Source organism: Rhinolophus ferrumequinum, chromosome X (genome assembly GCF_004115265.2).
Source record: "Rhinolophus ferrumequinum isolate MPI-CBG mRhiFer1 chromosome X, mRhiFer1_v1.p, whole genome shotgun sequence".
In the NCBI taxonomy this organism is placed as follows: Eukaryota; Metazoa; Chordata; class Mammalia; order Chiroptera; family Rhinolophidae; genus Rhinolophus; species Rhinolophus ferrumequinum.
Genome location: NC_046284.1, coordinates 83396281 through 83414841, shown reverse-complemented (window position 1 = coordinate 83414841; position 18561 = coordinate 83396281). Strand labels below are relative to the sequence as shown.

At 41.1% G+C, this 18561-nt stretch overlaps 1 pseudogene; it reads left to right on the top strand.

The window, feature by feature from the left end:
• The first annotated feature begins 2098 nt into the window (after positions 1 to 2098).
• LOC117015759 (nucleosome assembly protein 1-like 1) lies at positions 2099 to 15998 on the top strand (annotated as a pseudogene).
• The last annotated feature ends 2563 nt before the right edge of the window (positions 15999 to 18561 follow it).

Sequence of the window (18561 nt, the reverse complement as noted above, 5' to 3'; positions counted from 1 at the left end):
ACTATATTTTTGATAAAAATCTTTAAAAAACAAAAACAACCAAAGTATAAAATCAATGGGATAATGTCATAATATCAATATGAGATCATTCTAGTAACTTAATATCACCAGCAAGTTATGGAATTTGGCCAATCCATACATGTGTAAAAGGAATGTTTTCAACTTTGCTAGATAGAGAGTAGTTACTGGAAAAAATGAAATCATTTCATGTTTGTACTTCAAAGAGTTAAGAATCCTTAATATACCTACTTAGTGTTGAGACATGACTTTATCTCAGCCATTATTCCTCTTCTTGTCCCTCAGTTTCTCTGTATTTATTCCTTCAGCCCCCTTTCTCAATTTTTATTATCCTTCATAATCGCTCCTCTCTCTTCATATATCCTCCTACTCTTCTTACTCTTAAACTTTTATTTCACTCTTGTATTATCCCTTTCCCTCTTTTCTCCTACCTTATTCTGATCCCTTCTTGGGGTATGTTGCATTTCTACTTAGAGTTGAATACCTTTTCAGCCAAGTTGTGTCAATTTTGAGAGTAAATGAGGGTGTCATTTATAATTTTGCTAAGGCAACAAGCATAAAATAGTACAGTCCTAGGAAATTTGGGAGGCAGATTCACACTATGTGTAACAAAGCCCCAATTTAGATAGGTCAAGGTGGTCAGAGAAGGCTATATGAGAAAAAGATATTAAGTTGATTTCTGTAGGATGTATAAGTGCTAGCTAGGTGAAGAGTGGGGAGAAGTAGTTTACTGACAAAACATGGAAATGTAGAAGCCCTGAGGAATGAAGTTCAGAGGAACTAGAGAATGAAAAGAGATGGGAAGAGAGGCATAGACTGAGGCTGCAGGCAAAGATAATAATAAACCATATCATAGCAGAGGAAGTAAACAAAGGGATTTCCAGAATTTCTACATGGTAGGTGCTTAGATGAGGCTTTCTGTTTGGAATAAAGGGGTAGTGTTAGATTACTTGTCACCAACCTGAATTTTTATAGCAAGTACAGGAGTTCTATTTAGAATTGCATGTTACAGGCCAATAAAATCCACAAAATTCATGAACCAGAGACACATGAATTTTTATTTGATTGTAGTAGGAAAAGGATTTGAAGCAGGGAGGCCAATTGAAAGGTTCCTTCAGTTGGCCATGTTAGAGAGATGATAGTGGTCTAGTCTAGGATGGTGAAAGGAGAGAGAAATTGTTATACATTTGAAGAAGAATATTCAGGATTTGGTGATTCTTTGAATATAGGAAAGGAAATGAGGGAAAAGGACTGGTGATGGAAGATGGTATATACTGAGATGGAAAATTCAAGTGAAGAAATACATGATGATGGTTAAGAAGAAGGATACAAAAGGTCAGTTTGGGACATGTTAATGTTGAAATACCAAGAGATATTCAATTGGAGAAGTGAGATATGCATTTGGATTATGGATGTAGAATTCATAGGCTAAGTGAAGACTGGAGATACAGATATGGAAGCAAATAGCATATAAAATGGTGTTTCAGACCTCCTTTACAAAGTCTGATCACGTCCCACTGCAGGCACTTTACAGAGGAAGTGCTGAGGAAAAACAAGCTGCAGACAGAGGAGGTTGCTATGCAACAGAAGAGGAAAATCATCCAGCCAGGCAGAATTGATGTTGGCCCTTGGGAACCAAATGCTGTGATCCTTCCTAACATTATCCTTCTTTCATACGCAGACTCCTGGCAGGAGCTGATGCCAGAACAAATGTAAAATGCACAAATATCTGCCTTGGATTTTTGGAAAGTACCTGTTCATTTTGGGTCACCTCACATCTGTAAATCATTTTCTGCCTTTTTTAGTCTCTCCAGTCATTCTGGAAGCACAGCGACACGTGTGTCCTTGGGTAGGACCCCAGTAAGTGCTCCTAGCACTTGCCATTTTGCATATCAAGAAACCAGACTCAGAGATGTCCATTGACCTGAGCGGGCTCACATAGCTAGCGACAGACTGGCCCAGCAATCCATCCCTGGAATTCCAAAGCTCGGCCCAGCTTCTTCTCGCAAGACCACAGCTGCCCCAGGCCCCAGCCCCGGAAGGCACCAAGACAAACATTTACTCTGAATCAGGACTTGCCATGGCTCAGACACCCAAGTGCCTGATTGTCCTGGCCACTGCAGTGGGCACCGGAAAGGCCTCAGGGACAGCGTGTTTGTGCCACTCTCTGCGAAGAGGCCTGACGGTCAGGGAGTGGACCCCAAGGAGCAATTCGCACACCTGGATGGACCCACGTAGAGCAGGCAGGGGTTGGGGCTGGGGGCCTCTATCTGCGTCCTCCCGGGTGCAGAGCATGAGCTTAGGTTTCAGAGAACACAAAACTCGCTTGTTTGGGACAGATGGGTACAAGGCCGGGGAGGTGGAGGATGAAGTTCTCACTCAAACTGAAGAGGGGAGGGTGCCTCTTTCCCCAGCCCGCACTAGTGGAACATGGGTTTTGGAGTCAGAAAGAACCAGGCCCCAATTCTGCATTTTCTGTTTCCTGGCTCGGTGGCCTTCTGTAGTTAGTTCATGCAATGTGTCTGTGCCTCAGGTTTCTGATCTGTAAAATGGGGGTGTTGACATCCACCTCCCAGGCAGCTGTGAGAGGAAGACAAGCCACAGCACAGATATGGCTGTGATGTATAATCTGTGCCCTTCCTGAGCCCTCTACCTCAATATACACAAAATGAGTCCGTGGCTGGACCTGCACAAAGAGCAAGGAAGAAGCATACAGGCAATTTATGAGTAAGAGGCTTACGACGAGCCAGTTGGTGGTCACTGAGGTATCTGCCATCCCTCTGAGTGTATTTTCCATAGGTTGTTTTTTTCCTTAACCCTAAAACTGAGGAATGCTCAGGAGGTATTTGGTGTAACATTTGTACACTCATAGAGATCTCTTTCAGAAAGGCAAATGACTTCTTGAACTGGCCACTTTTATGGCTCCTGTTAGTCAACATGTTTTAAGTTGCAGGCATTATCAAATATCCAGCCTGGGCAGGCCAAACCATGACAGTCAAACTCACAGGAGACTAGTATCTAAAACAAATCCATCACATTAACATAAACTAGTTTTGACTGACTGGTGTTCCTTCATGTGCAAAATAGTCACAGGGAACTTGGAGTCTTCGGCATTAGAGTGAGAGCAGTTGGTTGATCATCTCAGTGGTTCGAATTCTTGACTTGGGATTCTCCATGCATCCATAGCCTATATAAGGAATTTCTGGTCACAAGTTCCAACGATCCTGCCAGCAGTAGGGTCTCTCTAGGATAGACTGCCTCACACGGAGACACAGCTTTTCTAATACATGGATGACCCCTCCACAGATTCCAGGCAGACCACCTCCCTTCTATATAGACAGTTCTTTGTCACAAAGGACACAATGTGACTAATTAGGTATTAATATCACATTGTGTCCTGTGTGACAAAGAACTATTAATTAGATATTAATATCAAAGGAGCACTGCCTGCTTCACATGACACGCATGCCAATTGCTGGGAGGAATGTACCTGGCTTCTCAAATCTACAGATGATCTCTGGGGTCAGCATTAAAAGCTCTTTTTCACTCTTTAAATGGTGTATGAGTGTGTAAGTGTAAGTGTGTTTGTGTGTTCAGAGAGGAGAAGAGGCATGGATTAAAAGAAAAAGGAAGAAAAAGGAAATCATTGTTAAGAAAAAGGAAATCCATACAATGAAGCAGATTAATGGAGGGGACTTTCTCATTTTCATGTTGGGGGGAGGAAAGGGCAGTCAGAGACAGAGAAGAAAAGCTAGGAACAGGGATCAACCCAGAATGGAATCTCCCCAGATGTCCTTCACTTTCTTTCAGGGGGGAGAGAGGAGCAGAAGATGGGCGATTTTCCCTGGACTCTAGAAACACTGATATTTAGCCACCATTTCCTAGTAGTACCATACTACAATTCTAGATACCTTTCATCTGTAATTAAAATCTGCTGTTCTCATAGAGTCTAAGAAGGGTGTTTAGGGGGCATTTAAGGAGCAGGGCTCTAAGCAAAACATTGCCTTCCTTGCATTACTGTTCCTCCAGGTCCTACTCCAAGGGACACTCCTCCTGAACATTCAGACAGAGACCAGCACCCAAGCAGATCTGGGATCCCCTGAGAGGGGTGTGACACATAGAGAAGTGTCTGGCAGGTGGATTCTGGGCAGTGGGTATGAGGCAAAGTCCCTTTACAAACATAGACTGAATGTCTCAAAAAGACCCTGAGATGAGGAGAGTGGGCAAGACTTTGCGTTCTGTCCACTGTGGGATTTTCAATTGAAGGGGAGATGAGATTGCTTCGATTATTTTGGATGGAGAGGTTCCGGAATATGAGACATGGTGGGCAGCTGGGACCCAGGAAGAGAGTGAGGCTGCACAAATGGACGTCCAGAAACATCTTACAATACAGGGAGAGAAGAGAAGAATAGATGGGGACATAATCCCAACTTTTGTGCTGCCCTTACTCACAAAACAATGGTGTCCAGGGAAGTCCCATGTCCTGACTGGTACCTTGCTTGTCTGGCCTCTGAAATTGGGAGCAAATGCAAAGGAGGTAGTTGGCTACTCAGAATACGGGGTAGGGAAGAGCTATCTTCTTAGTTCTGCTGTTTGTTTGTTTTTTCCTACAAAAGCAGAAGACTGGCAGAGACGTCCCTCCTCTGAGTCTCCCCAAGCCCCTGGTAGAACAGGGGTAGGGCAGGAAGTGAGAGCCCCATCAACTGTTCTCATGGTCTGGGTAGAGATCTCCAAGGCCTAAGAGGAGAGGAAAGAGTTGTCTGTATTGAGTGACTCCCCTACTGGGGATCATGGAACTGTTCTGAAATCTGGCTGGAACAGAGGTTTGTGTCAGGAAATTGGGGCTAGTAGAAACCTCTATAACACGATAGAGGCTACGGGGTGGGAACAGGGGAAGTGGGTTGGGTAGCGGTAATCCTGGATTCCATGGGCATGGTTTGGAGGTAAAACAAATTGTTGGTAAGAAGGTGGCTAGGGGACAAGGAACCTAGGTCTCCCAACCATGTAAGTGGATTTGGAGACTTACAAATTCTAGGTTCGTATTGGGCTGCTCTACAATTTCTATCCTCCTCCACCAGGCATCGGGTACAGGGCAAGATGGAACTAAATACAATGTGCTTTTTAAATCCCTGAACAGGGTCTGTGTACCTCAGAGGAAGACAGAGCACAGACATGTCTCTGCCTTTCTGTTTGTCTCATCCATTGTCCCTAGACATCACAGGACATAGAGACCTTGGTTACCATGGGAACTGAAGCTAAGTGATGCATTAGACCGTGGGAGAAAAGCAGAGGTGGTTCTGCTATAAAGGCCCTTGGGAGAATACATTTGAGCAAAGCACTCACATCGAAAGAACTCAGCATTTCCACAGGTACGTTGATCCCTGTGATTATTATTACACTCAGAACACAAAGGTGCATGCATATACACGGATGGGTGCACGAGTGTGCACATACACACACACACACACACACACACACACACACACACACGGTTCATTCTCTGTATCATGCTGGTTGGCCCATGGGATTCTTGTGGGTCAGGCTGTGCCATGACCACTTCAACATGTATCATCACCCTCTCATCTTTCCACTTTCTCTCATCCCTCCCTCACGCCTACTTGCATTGTCTTTCAGTTTCTCCTCCCTCTTCATTTCCCTATCCTTCACTTCTCTCCCTCCTTAGTTTTTTATTCTGCCCCTCCATTGTTCTGCCCTCTTTTTCCTTCTGCTTTCTCTTTATACTTTGTTCTTGCTCTCATCCTCCCTTCCCTGCCCCTATCCAGTTACTTAATGGAGTGAATTAATTCATTCATTTACGATCGGCCTGTTATGTATGGGCCATGTATGTCGAGCTTCCAGCCTCGTAGGTCAGTACAATCACAAAATTAATCTCAGACATCACTGTTTTCTTGCAAATTATGATACGTGATGTGAGATTAAATGACAAGGAGCTATGAGTGTGAACAATAAGGGGGCAAATTTCCGTGCTGGGCTCAGTGAAGGAAATGTTATTGGCATTTGGTTTCCCTCCACCCAGCATCTTCTTCTTGTCTCTTTGGGTAACTGCCTTCCCTTTTACTTTGGGGGCAACCACCCTCTTCCATTTTTGCAGCATGATGGGACTATCACCCATGGTGTCCTGCCATCCACTAACCAAGGTGTGAACATGAAGTTTAACCAGATGCCCACACCTTGGGATCTAACAGACAACAACAGAGTGAGGTGCTGTTTTGTCTTGTCAGTGGACCCTTGGTCCTGCTACCAAGTTTCCCAAAGGCATCTTTTTCATGGCCTTCATGCATTCTCTTTCTCATTCGTTCTGCTTTCCTCTCTTCCTCTTCCCTCACTCCTGGCTAGATCCTTTTGTTGTAGGCGTAACCCCACAAGGACAAAAAGGATGGGTGAAGAGACAATACTAATGAAGTATTAGAAGATGGAAAGCAGACAGATGAGTGACCTAAGAGCACTTAATCTTAATCCAGCAGTGCAGAAAGTCCAGATGGAGACATCTTTAACACCCCTCACCAGACCCTCAAACTGTCTGTGAGCTTGGCATTGGCATGCACCCCTGCAAGCTGGGGTTAATGGTGGGGTTGTAAATTGCATGATTGCTCCAAAGTAGAGTTAAGAAACATTTAGACCAGTAGCTGGACAAACTGCTTTCTCCAAACCCTTGGGGCTGTGAAGAGAAACTTACTCTCTGCAAGGGGATGAGGCAGCAGATTTACGGACTTTGGAACCTCAGGCACCCGAACCCACTATAGGGACTTAAGTGTAAAATCTACGTGAAAGCTCAATCCCTAGCCTCATTCCCAACTTGGTGGGCAAACTGCTTGCATTTTGCCTTTTCCCATAGATGCAAGAGACTCTTCCCTGGGTGATCTACCTTCACAAGTGGAGAGGTTAATAATCTTAGCAGGCAAAGGACTCCTAAGTTTTCAACATTAGTCAGTTCAAAACATTTTCCAATTTCAATGTGATTTCTTCTTAGAGCCATGAGTTATTTAGGAGGTATGTCTTCATCTACAAACATATGAGGGATTTCCTAATGCTCTTTGTTATTAATTGATAGCTTATATATACAAATCCACAAAGAACAGTGCTTTATGTACACTCCTGGGAGTCTATTTATTTAAAATTCTTTATGTAACTTTTCAGTGGGATACAACACAGAAATGGAATTGCACGACACAAAAATGTACCACTCAGTAACTTATTACATCACAAACATCTGACTAAGTGCAATACAGGTCCAGTGATTGGGCATTGCCGGCAACACAAAAGCACCCTCATTCCCTTTCTGGATCACACGATCTGCCACCTCAGCAAATCTAACCAGTGTTTTGACTTTTTTTTTTAAATTTATTTTTAATTTATTGGGGTGACAATTGTTAGTAAAATTACATAGATTTCAGGTGTGCAATTCTGTATCACATCATCCATAAATCACACTGTGTGTTCACCACCCAGAGTCAGCTCCCCTTCCATCACCATACATTTGATCCCCCTCACCCTTTAAACTAAATTTATTGGGGTGACATTGGTTATTAAAATTATATAGGTTTCAAGTGTACATTTCTATAATACATCATCTATATATTGCATTCTGTATTCACCACCCAGAGTCAGTTCTGCTTCCATCACCATAAATATTTGATCCCCTTGACGCTCATCTGCCACCACCCTCCCCACTTACCCTCTGGTAACCACTAAACTATTCTCTGTGTCTGTGAGTTTTTATCTCTCATTTGTTTGTCTTATTCTTTTGTTGTTTTTGGTTTATATACCACATATCAGTGAAATCATATGGTTCTCTGCTTTTTCTGTCTGACTTATTTCGCTTAGCATTATGATCTCAAGATCCATCCATGTTGTCACAAATGGTCCTATTTCATCTTTTCTTACTGCCGAATAGTATTCCATTGTGTATATATACCACAACTTCTTTATCCATTCATCTGTCGAAGGACATTTTGGTTGTTTCCACGTCTTGGCCGCTATAAACAAAGCTGCAATGAACATTGAAGCACACTTCTCTTTATGGATAAATGTTTTCAGATTTTTGGGGTAGATACCCAGGAGAGGGATTGCTGGGTCATATAGTAATTCTATTCGTAATTTTTTGAGGAACCTCCACACTGCCTTCCATAACGGCTGCATCAGTCTGCATTCCCACCAACAGTGTATGAGGGTTCCTTTTTCTCCACAGCCACTCCAACACTTGTTACTATTTGTCTTGTTGATGACAACCATTCTTACTGGGGTGAAGTGATATCTCATTTTGTTTTTTATTTGCATTTCTCTGATGATTAGTGCTGTTGAGCATTTTTCATATGTCTATTTGCCATTTGTATGTCCTCTGTGGAGAAATGTCTCTTCAGGTCCTCTGCCCATTTTTCAGTGGGGTTGTTTGTTTTTTTGTTGTTGAGTTGCATGTGTTCTTTGTATATTTTGGATATTAGCCCCTTATCGGAAGCACTGTTTGCAAAAATCTTTTCCCATTCAGTTGGTTGCCTCTTTATTTTGTCGATGGTTTTTTTTTTTGCTGTGCAGAAGCCTTTAAGTTTGATATAGTCCCATTCATTTATTTTAGCTTTTATTTCCCTTGCCTTTGGAGTCAAATTCATACAATGTTCTTTGAACCCAAGGTCCGTAAGATTAGTAACTATGTTTTCTTCTATGCAGTTTATTGTATCAGGTCTTATGCTTAAGTCTTTGATCGATTTTGAATTAATTTTGGTACATGGTGACAGATAGCAGTCCAGTTTCATTCTTTTGCATGTGGCTTTCCTGTTCTCCCAGCACCATTTATTGAAGAGGCTGTCTTTTCTCCATTGTGTGTTTTTTGCTTCTTTGTCAAAAATTATCTGTCCATATTTATGGGGGTTTATTTCTGGGTTCTCAATTCTATTCCATTGGTCTATGTGTCTGTTTTTCTGCCAATACTATGCTGTTTTAATTATTATAGCCTTGTAGTACAAGCTAAAGTCAGGGAGTGTGATACCTCCAGTATTGATCTTTTTTCTTAAGATTGCTTTGGCTGTTCGGAGTCTTTTGTGGTTCCAAACAAATCTGATGATTTTTTTGTTCTATTTCTTTAAAAAATGCCATTGGGATTTTGATGGGGATTCCATTAAATCTGTATATTGCTTTGGGTAATATGGCCATTTTAACTATGTTGATTCTTCCAATGCATGAGCACGGAATGTCTTTGCATTTCTTTGTATCTTCTTCAATTTCTTTCAAAAATGTCTTATAGTTTTCAGCATATAGGTCCTTCACATCCTTGGTTAAGTTTATTCTAGGTATTTTATTCTTTTTGCTGCAATTTCAAAAGGAATTGTTTGTTGTATCTTTTTCTGAGATTTCATTGTTAGTATATAGGAATGCAATGGACTTTTGTACGTTGATTTTGTAGCCGGCAACTTTACTGTATTCGTTGATTGTTTCTAATAGCTTTTTGGTGGAGTCTTTAGGGTTTTCTTTATATATAGCATCATGTCATCTGCAAAGAGTGATAATTTAACTTCTTCATTCCCAATGTGGATGCCTTTTATTTCTTTCTCTTGCCTGATTGCTCTGGCAAGGACTTCCAACACTATGTTGAAAAGCAGAGGTGATAGGGGACTGCCCTGTCGTGTTCCTGAACGTAGAACAAAGGGCTTCAGTTTTTCACCATTAATTATGAGATTTGCTGAGGGCTTGTCATATATGGCCTTTATTATGTTAAGGTATTTTCCTTCTACACCTATTTTATTAAGTGTTTGAAACATAAATGGATGTTGTATCTTGTCAAATGCTTTTTCTGCATCAATTGATATAATCATATGATTTTTGTCCTTTATTTTGTTTATGTGATGTATCACATTGATGGATTTGCGGATGTTGAACCATCCTTGTGCCCCGGGGATGAACCCCACTTGGTCGTGATGGATGATCTTTTTAATGCATTGTTGTATTCGATTTGCTAAAATTTTGTTTAGGATTTTTGCATCTGTATTCATCAGAGATATTGGTCTGTGGTTTTCTTTTTTTGTGTTGTCCTTGCCAGGTTTTGGTATCAGGGTAATGTTGGCTTCATAAAATGAGTTAGGGAGTACTGTCTCTTCTTCAATTTTTTGGAAGAGTTTGAGCAGGATTGGTATCAGATCCTCTTTGCAGGTTTGGTAGAATTCACTAGTGAAGCCATCTGGTCCCAGACTTTTGCTTTTGGGAAGGTTTTGGATGACAGATTCAATTTCATTACTGGTGATCAGTCTGTTTAGATTTTCCAGTTCTTCATGGTTCTGCCTTGGAAGGCTATATGTTTCTAAGAACTTGTCCATTTCTTCTAGGTTATTGAATTTTGTGGCATATAGTCGTACATAGTATTCTTGGATGGTCCTTTGTATTTTCGTGGCATCCGTGATAACTTTCCCTTTTCCATTTCTGATTTTGTTTATTAGTGTCTTCTCTCTTTTTATCTTAGTGAGCCTAGCCAAGGGTTTGTCAATTTGGTTAATCTTTTCACAGCACCAGCTCTTTGTCACATTAATTTTTTCTATTGTCTTTTTGTTCTCTATTTCATTTAGTTCTGCTCCGATTTTTATGATTTCCTTTCTTCTGCTAACCTTAGGTTTCATTTGTTCTTATTTTTCTAGTTCTTTTAGGTGTACCGTGAGGTTATTTACTTGGGATTTTTCTTGTTTCTTGTGATAGTCCTGTACTGATATAAATTTACTTCTTAAAACTGCTTTCGCTGCATCCCAAAAATTTTGGTAGGATGTATTTTCATTGTCATTTGTTTCTATATATCTTTCGATCTCTCCTCTAATTTCTTCTTTGACCCGGTCTTTTTAAAAAATATTTTGTTTAATCTCCATGTATTTGTGTTTTTTCCTGCTTTCTTTTTGCAATTGATATCCAATTTCAAAGCCTTGTGATCAGAGAATATGCTTGGTATGAATTCAACCTTTTTAAATTTGCTGAGGTTAGTTTTATGTCCCAATATAGGGTCTATCCTTGACAATGTTCCATGTACACTAGAAAAAATTTTATACTCTGATGTTTTAGGATGAAGTGCTCCATAAATGTCAATTATGCGTATTTCATCTAATGTGTCATTTAGGGCTGCTATTTCGTCATTTATATTCTGTTTGGATGATCTATCTATAGCTGTCAATGATGTATTTAGGTCCCGTAGTATAATTGTGTTTTGGTCAATTTCTACCTTTATTTCTGTTAGCAGTTGCTTAGTGTATTTTGGTGCTCCCCGATTGGGGGCATAAATATTGATAACGGTTATGTCTTCTTGTTGTATAGTCCCCTTTACCATTATGAAATGTCCATCTTTGTCTCTTGTTATCTTTTTCACCCTGAAGTCTGTTTCATCTGATATCATTATGGCTACACCTGATTTTCTTTGGATACCGATTGCTTGAAGTGTCAATTTCTACCCTTTCACTTTGAGTCTACGCTTGTCCTTGTAGCTGTGATGTGTCTGTTGGAGACAGCATATGGTTGGGTTTAGTTGTTTGATCCAATCTGCTACTCTGTGCCTTTTTATTGGTGAGTTCAGTCCATTTACATTTAGGGTGATTATTGATATGTGAGGATTTCCTGTCATTCTATCTTTAGTTTTCTGGTAAGGCTGTGTCTCCATTGTTTCTTTGCCTGTTTGTTGTTGTCTATTATTTCTGTGTGGTGGTATTCTATGATGTTTCCCTCTGTTTCTTCTTTTATTACAGTATATATTTCAGTTCTGGATTTTTTTTGAGTGTTTACCCTTAAGCTTATGTAAAAGAAAGTTTGATATTTAGAGTATTCCATTTTCTTCAGCACGCTTACTTTCTCCATTCCCATGTTTCGATTCAGGCCTTTACTCTCCCCCTTTTTATGTTTTGGTTGCCACAAATTGTCCCTGTTGATGGTGGTCGAATAGCCAGCCTCCTTTAGTATTTCTTGTAGTGCAGATCGTGTATTAGAAAATTCCCTCAGCTTCTGTATGTCTGGAAAGGTCTTTATTCCTCCTTCATATTTAAAGGATATCTTTGCTCGGTATATTATTCTTGGCTCATAATTTCTCTCAATAGTTTGAATATTTGTTTCCACTCCCTCCTGGCTTGTAGAGTTTCTGCTGAGAAATTTGATGATAACATAATGGGCTTTCCTTTGTAGGTTACTGTCTTCTTTTCCCTGGCTGTCTTGAGGATTCTTTGTTTGTTGTTGAGTTTTGACAGCTTCAATGCAATGTGCCTTGGAGAAGGCCTGTTGAGGTTCAGGTAATTATGTGTTCTATTTGCTTCTTGGATCGAGGATCCAGTTTTTTCCACTAGTTTGGGAAGCTATCATTGACTATTTGTTTGAATATACTCTCTGTTCCCTTCTCTCTTTCTTCTCCTTCTTGTATGCCCATTATTCGTGCTCTTTCTGATGGAGTCAGAAAGTTCTTGTAGAGTTCTTTCATTTCTTTGAAGTCTCAAGTCTTTTTCTTCTTCCATCCGTGTCATTTCGAGGTTTCTATCTTCGATGTCACTGATTCTTCCCTCCATCTGGTCAACTCCACTACCTAAGATGGCTATTTCATTCTTAATTTCTTCTATTGAGTTCTTAATCTCCAGAAATTTCTTTGGTTCTTTTTTGAAATTTCAATCTCTTTAGTAAAATGTTCATGTTCTTCTTTGATTGTGTTTCTGGGTTCATTAAACTGCCTTTCTGTGTTTTCTTGCATCTCGTTGAGTTTTTTCGGAACTGCAATCTTGAATTCTGTGTCATTTAAGTCACATATTTCCACATCTTTAAGTTCCTTTTCTGGAGACTTTTCACTTTCTTTCTGAGTTGTCTTGTCGCCTTGGTTATTCATGGCAATTACTGATTTATTATTTCTCTTCGTAGCAATCTACAGGAGTGGGTTCGGCAACAGGTTGATAGGAAGAGGTCTTTCTTTTGTTTTCCCGTACGTGTTTGTAGAATGTTTTATTTTCTCTCCAAACTGCAGCGTTTTTTTGTCTCTCCCACTGTAGTGTTATGTTTTCTCTGCACTATTCCAGCTTCTCACACAGTGGGCGGATTCACTGGAAGGAGGGCTTCTCCTCTTTTACCAGTTTTCCTTGGGTCATAGGGGACCGCTTCCCTGTGGGGATGCGGAGAGTTTTTGAAGTTCCAAAGGTCTTCCTGCACCAGATTCAGAGCCCTTGTGTTTCGGCAGGTCTGTTTACTCCTGCAGGGAGTAGTCTCAGTGCCTAAGGCTTCCATTCTCTGCTTGGCAGTGAGGGCTTGTGGGGACAGAGCCCCAAAAAGCAGTTTCCAGGCTCTCGGCCTCACATAGAAAGGTGCTGGCTCAGGTAGTAAATGGCCATCAACTGTGATCAAATGGCCAGCAGCTGTGGCTAGTTGGCCGTCAGCTGTAACCAGTGAGCCATTGGCCACTAATATAACTGCCGTGGCTAGGCTAGCAAAAAAAAAAAAAAAAAGGGGAGCTAGCAAGAAGATGGTGGCTGAGTCTGCAAGCGGCACAGTGAGGGTTGAGAATTGTGTGGCTCCTGTTCCTGTGTCTCCAACCCAGCTGCCAGTGAGAGTATAGTGGTGTGACTCCCCTACCTATGGCTCCGTGGGTGTTCCTTTTTGGCCTCACCATGTCCTGCGTTTTTGTATGGGGAGTGGGACCGGATACCCCGCCTGACACCCCTCACGACAGGGCTTACACCACCGTTTTCAGCCTTTTTCCCTCAGTCTTTTCTGCAAGGTCTCTACCGTCAGCGTTCGGTTCAGCCGTGTTATATGCTGTCCCCTCAGCCCTGTGGCCCATAAACGGAGCCCTAGCAGTCCGATTTCTTCCCTCTCCCACAGCTGCTATAGTTCCTGGATACAGTGAGCTCGGAGCACTGAGCTAGCTGGGCGTCCTTTGCTGTGCGGTCCCGTCTCCGCACTTCTCCCTTCTCTCCTCACCTGCTCACGCTATTTGCCCACCTTTAGATGAATTCAGTAGTGAGCCTCTTTGTCTTGCCTGTCTGCTGTGCTGGGAGTCCCTTGTGGAGTTATAGTTTTTAATCTGTTGGAAATTCCAGGGGAGATTTCCAGAGGCTCACCTCACGCCGCCATTTGGTTGACTTCTGGGAGGATATTTCTTAATTTGAAAACATACATGGGAGTTTTCTATCGCCATCTGCTCACTACCCCAACTTCTCCTGCTCCTGCCACTTCCCGGAGTCACTGCCTGCACAGCTCCAGCCACTTGGCTCTCCGTGCTAGCCACTGATGTTAGTCATTGTGGAAACATGGCAGACATTGACAACAAAGAACAATGTGAACTTGATCAAGATTTGGATGATGTTGAAGAAGAAGTAGGAGAAGGACAAGGAGGAGGAGGAGAAGAAGAGGAAGAAGGAGAAAAAGAAGAAGAAGAAAGAAGGAGAAGTAGGAGAAGAAAGAAAAGAAGAAGAACAAAAAGAAGTAGGAGGACGAGGAGGAGGAGGAGGAGAGGAAGAAACTGGTGAAGGAATAAAAATAAATGGGTGTAAGCTGACTGTTGAGATGATGCAAAATCCTCAGATTCTTGCAGCCCTCCAAGAAAGACTTGATGGTCTGGTAGAAACACCAACAGGATACATTGAAAGCTTGCTCAGGGTAGTTTAAAAACAAGTGAATGTTCTCAAAAACCTTCAATTTAATGTACACACACAGAAGCCAAGTTCTATGAGGAAGTTCATGATTTTTAAAGCAAAAGACATGGAAACAGCCAAAATGTCTTTCGATAGATGAATGGATAAAGAAATTGTGGTATTTATGCACAATGGAATATTATTCAGTGGTAAGAAAAGATGATATAGGAACATTTGTGACAACATGGATGGATCTTGAGAGTATAATGCTAAGCGAAATACGTCAGACAGAAAAAGCAGAGAACCATATGATTTCACTGATAGGTGGTATATAAACCAAAAGCAACAACAAAAGAACAAGACAAACAAATGAGAAACAAGAACTCACAGACACAGACAATAGTTTAGTGGTTACCAGAGGGTAAGGGGGTGGGGGGTGGGAGATGAGGGTAAGGGGGATCAAATATATGGTGATGGAAGAACTGTCTCTGGGTGGTGAACACACAATGGGATTTATAGATGATGTAATACAGAATTGTACACCTGAAATCTATGTAATTCTACTAACAATTGTCACCCCAGTAAATTAAAAAAAAAAATGTACTGCTCTCTATCAGCCTTTATTTGATAAGTGATTTGAAATCATTAATGCATTTATGAACCCACAGAGGAAGAATGTCAATGAAAAGCCGATGAGGAAGATGAAATTTCAGAGGAGCTAAAAGAAAAGGCCAAGATTGAAGATGAGAAAAAAGATGAAGAAAAAAAGACCCCAAGGGAATTCCTGAATTTTGGTTGCCTATGTTTAAAATGTTGACTTGCTCAGTGATATCGTTCAGGAACATGACGAACCTATTCTGAAGCACTTGAAAGATAGTAAAGTGAAGTTTTCAGACGCTGGCCAGCCTATGAGTTTTGTCTTAGAACTTCACTTTGAACCCAGAAATATTTCACAAATGAAATGTTGACAAAGACATACAGGATGAGACTGGAACTAGACGATTGTGATTCCTTTTGTTTTGGTGGGCCATAATTATGCGTCGTCCAGGGTGCCGGATAGATTGGGAAAAAGGGAAGAATGTCACTTTGAAAACCATTAAAAAGAAGCAGAAACGCAAGTGGCGTGGGGCAGTTCATAATGTGACCAAAAGAATTTCCAGTGACTCTTTCTTTAATTTTCTTGCCGCTCCTGAAGTTTCTTAGAATGGAGATCTGGATGATCGTGCTGAAGCTATCTTTGCTGCAGACTTTGAAATTGGTCACTTTTTACGTGAGTGTATAATTCCAAGGTCAGTGCTATACTTTACTGGAGAAGCCATTGAAGATGATGATGATGATGATGAAGATGATGATGATGATGATGAAGGTGAAGAAGTGGATGAGGTAATGTTTACCAAATGAGCAAATGATTCTGTTTAATACATTGAGGCGCAAGTTGATTGACTTATGTATTCCTTTGCTGTAATCTCATTATTCTGTGATACAGGATAAAAAACATTTTGGGGAAAGAAATTATAGTTTTAGAATTCTACAGCCAAACAATCCATGCATAAGGTTTCAATAAATGAATTTCAAACCCCCCCCCAAAAAAAGGGGGATCCTACTGAATGGGAGAAGATATTTGCCAATGATATATCCGATAACGGGTTAATATCCAAAATTTATGACAAACTCACTCAACTCCAAAAAAACAAACAACTCAATTTAAAAATGGGCAGAGGACATGAAGAGACATTTTTCTAAAAAGGACATACAGATGGCAAACAGACATACGAAGAAATGCTCAACCTCACTAACCATTAGAGAAATGCAAATAAAAACCACAATGAGATACCACCTCACCCCAGTCAAAATGGCTATCATCAATAAATCAGCAAACGACAAGTGCTGGCGAGGATGTGGAGAAAAGGGAACCCTCATGCACTGTTGGTGGGATTGCAGATTGGTGCAGCCACTATGGCAAGCAGTGTGGATGTATCTCAAAAATCTGAAAATGGAACTACCTCATGATGCAGCAGTTGCACTCCTAGGCATCTATCCGGAGAAATCCAAAACTGCAATTCAAAAAAAATTTATGCACCCCTGTTTATTGCAGCACTATACACAATAGCCAAGACACGGAAACAACCGAAATGCCCATTGATAGACGACTAGATTAAGAAACTGTGGTACAGTTATATGATGGAGTATTACGCAGCCATAAAGAAGAATGAAATCTTACTCTTTGCAACAATATGGATGGACCTAGAGAACATTATGTTAAGTGAAATAAGTCGGACAGGGAAAGACAAATACCATATGATCTCACTTATATGTGGAATCTAGTGAAAACAGTAAATGAATGAACTAATCACAAACAGTCTCAGAGACACAGAGGAAAACCTGAGGGTTGCTAGATGGGAGGGGAGTGGGGATGAGGGGGAAGGTGAGGGGATTAGGAAGCACAGTCGGTAACCACAAGATGGCCACGGGGATACGAAAGTCAATTTGGGGAATGTAATCAATAATGTTGTAAAGGTTTTGTAGGGTATCCGATGGACACTTTTCTCATTAGGGAAACCACCTCAGGGATGATGTAGATGCCTGATCACTGCACTGTACACCCGAAGCTGAAGCTGAATAATAACGAATGTCAACTACAATTATATATATATATATATATATATATATATATATATATATATACACATACATATATATATGTATATATATATGTATATATATATTTACAAGAAGCGGAGTACAGCATTAGGAAGAGAGACAGTGGAAATGTAATGGCTGTGTGTGATGTCAGAGGGGTAGTGGATGGGGGGAGGGTGGTTGTCACTGTGTGAGGGATATAAATGATAAACGTCTAACTATTACATTGTTTTGTGCACCTGAAACTAATAAAAAAGTGTTAAAAAAACACATATGGGGGATTTTCTAGTTATCATGGGTTATTAATTTATAGCATAATGGCATTGTGGTCAGGGAATATCCTCTTAATTATTTCGTTGTCTCCAACTTTGCCGAGACTTGCTTTATGGTCAACATGTGGTCTGTCGTGCGGGGTGTCAGGCGGGGTCTCTGGTCCCACTCCCCACATAAGAACGCAGGACATGGTGAGGCCAAAAAGGAACACCCACGGAGCCATAAGTAGGGGAGTCATATCTCTATACTCTCGCTGGCGGCTGGGTTGGAGACACGGGAACCAGGAGCAACACAATTCTCAACCCTCACTGTGCCGCTTGCAGACTCAGCCACCATCTTCTTGCTAGCTCCCCCTTTTTCTTCTGCTAGCGTAACCACAGCAGTTATATTCGTGGCCAATGGCTCACTGGTTACAGCTGACGGCCAACTAGCCACAGCTGCTGGCCATTTGATCACAGTTGATGGCCATTTACTACCTGAGCCAGCACCTTTCTATGTGAGGCCGAGAGCCTGGAAACTGCTTTTTGGGGCTCTGTCCCCACATGGTCTCTTTTGGTAAATGTCAATAGCACTTGAAAAGGCTATGTATCCTGTAGGTGTTGAGTGTACTGATATAAATGTATAAATATATACTGCCGAGTTTGTTTGTTGTATTTATCTCCCACAATGATTATGTATATGTCTCTGCAGTTCTGTCAAGGTTTACATTATATTTTGAGACGACGTTATTCAGTGCAAACGGACTAATAACTCTTTTATTTTCCTGGTGAGTTTGGCCTGTTGTGATTATTCGGCATCCCTCTTTAGCAATAGTAATGCTTTTTTGGCCTAACAGACCTAAATTTCTTGCCTCTTTTCAGACCCTTCCTTCTAAGACGTAAATACCCTCAAGAGGGTAAATAGTCTTAACCATCCTGTAATCCAATCCCTGCCTTGCTTTCTCCCACATTCATGTAATCTTCCTTACATCGCCTCCTTAAATTCAAAAGCATAAAAGAAACTGCAAAACTGTTACTCTGCAGAGAGGTTGAGATCTTGCTCCCTGGCATAT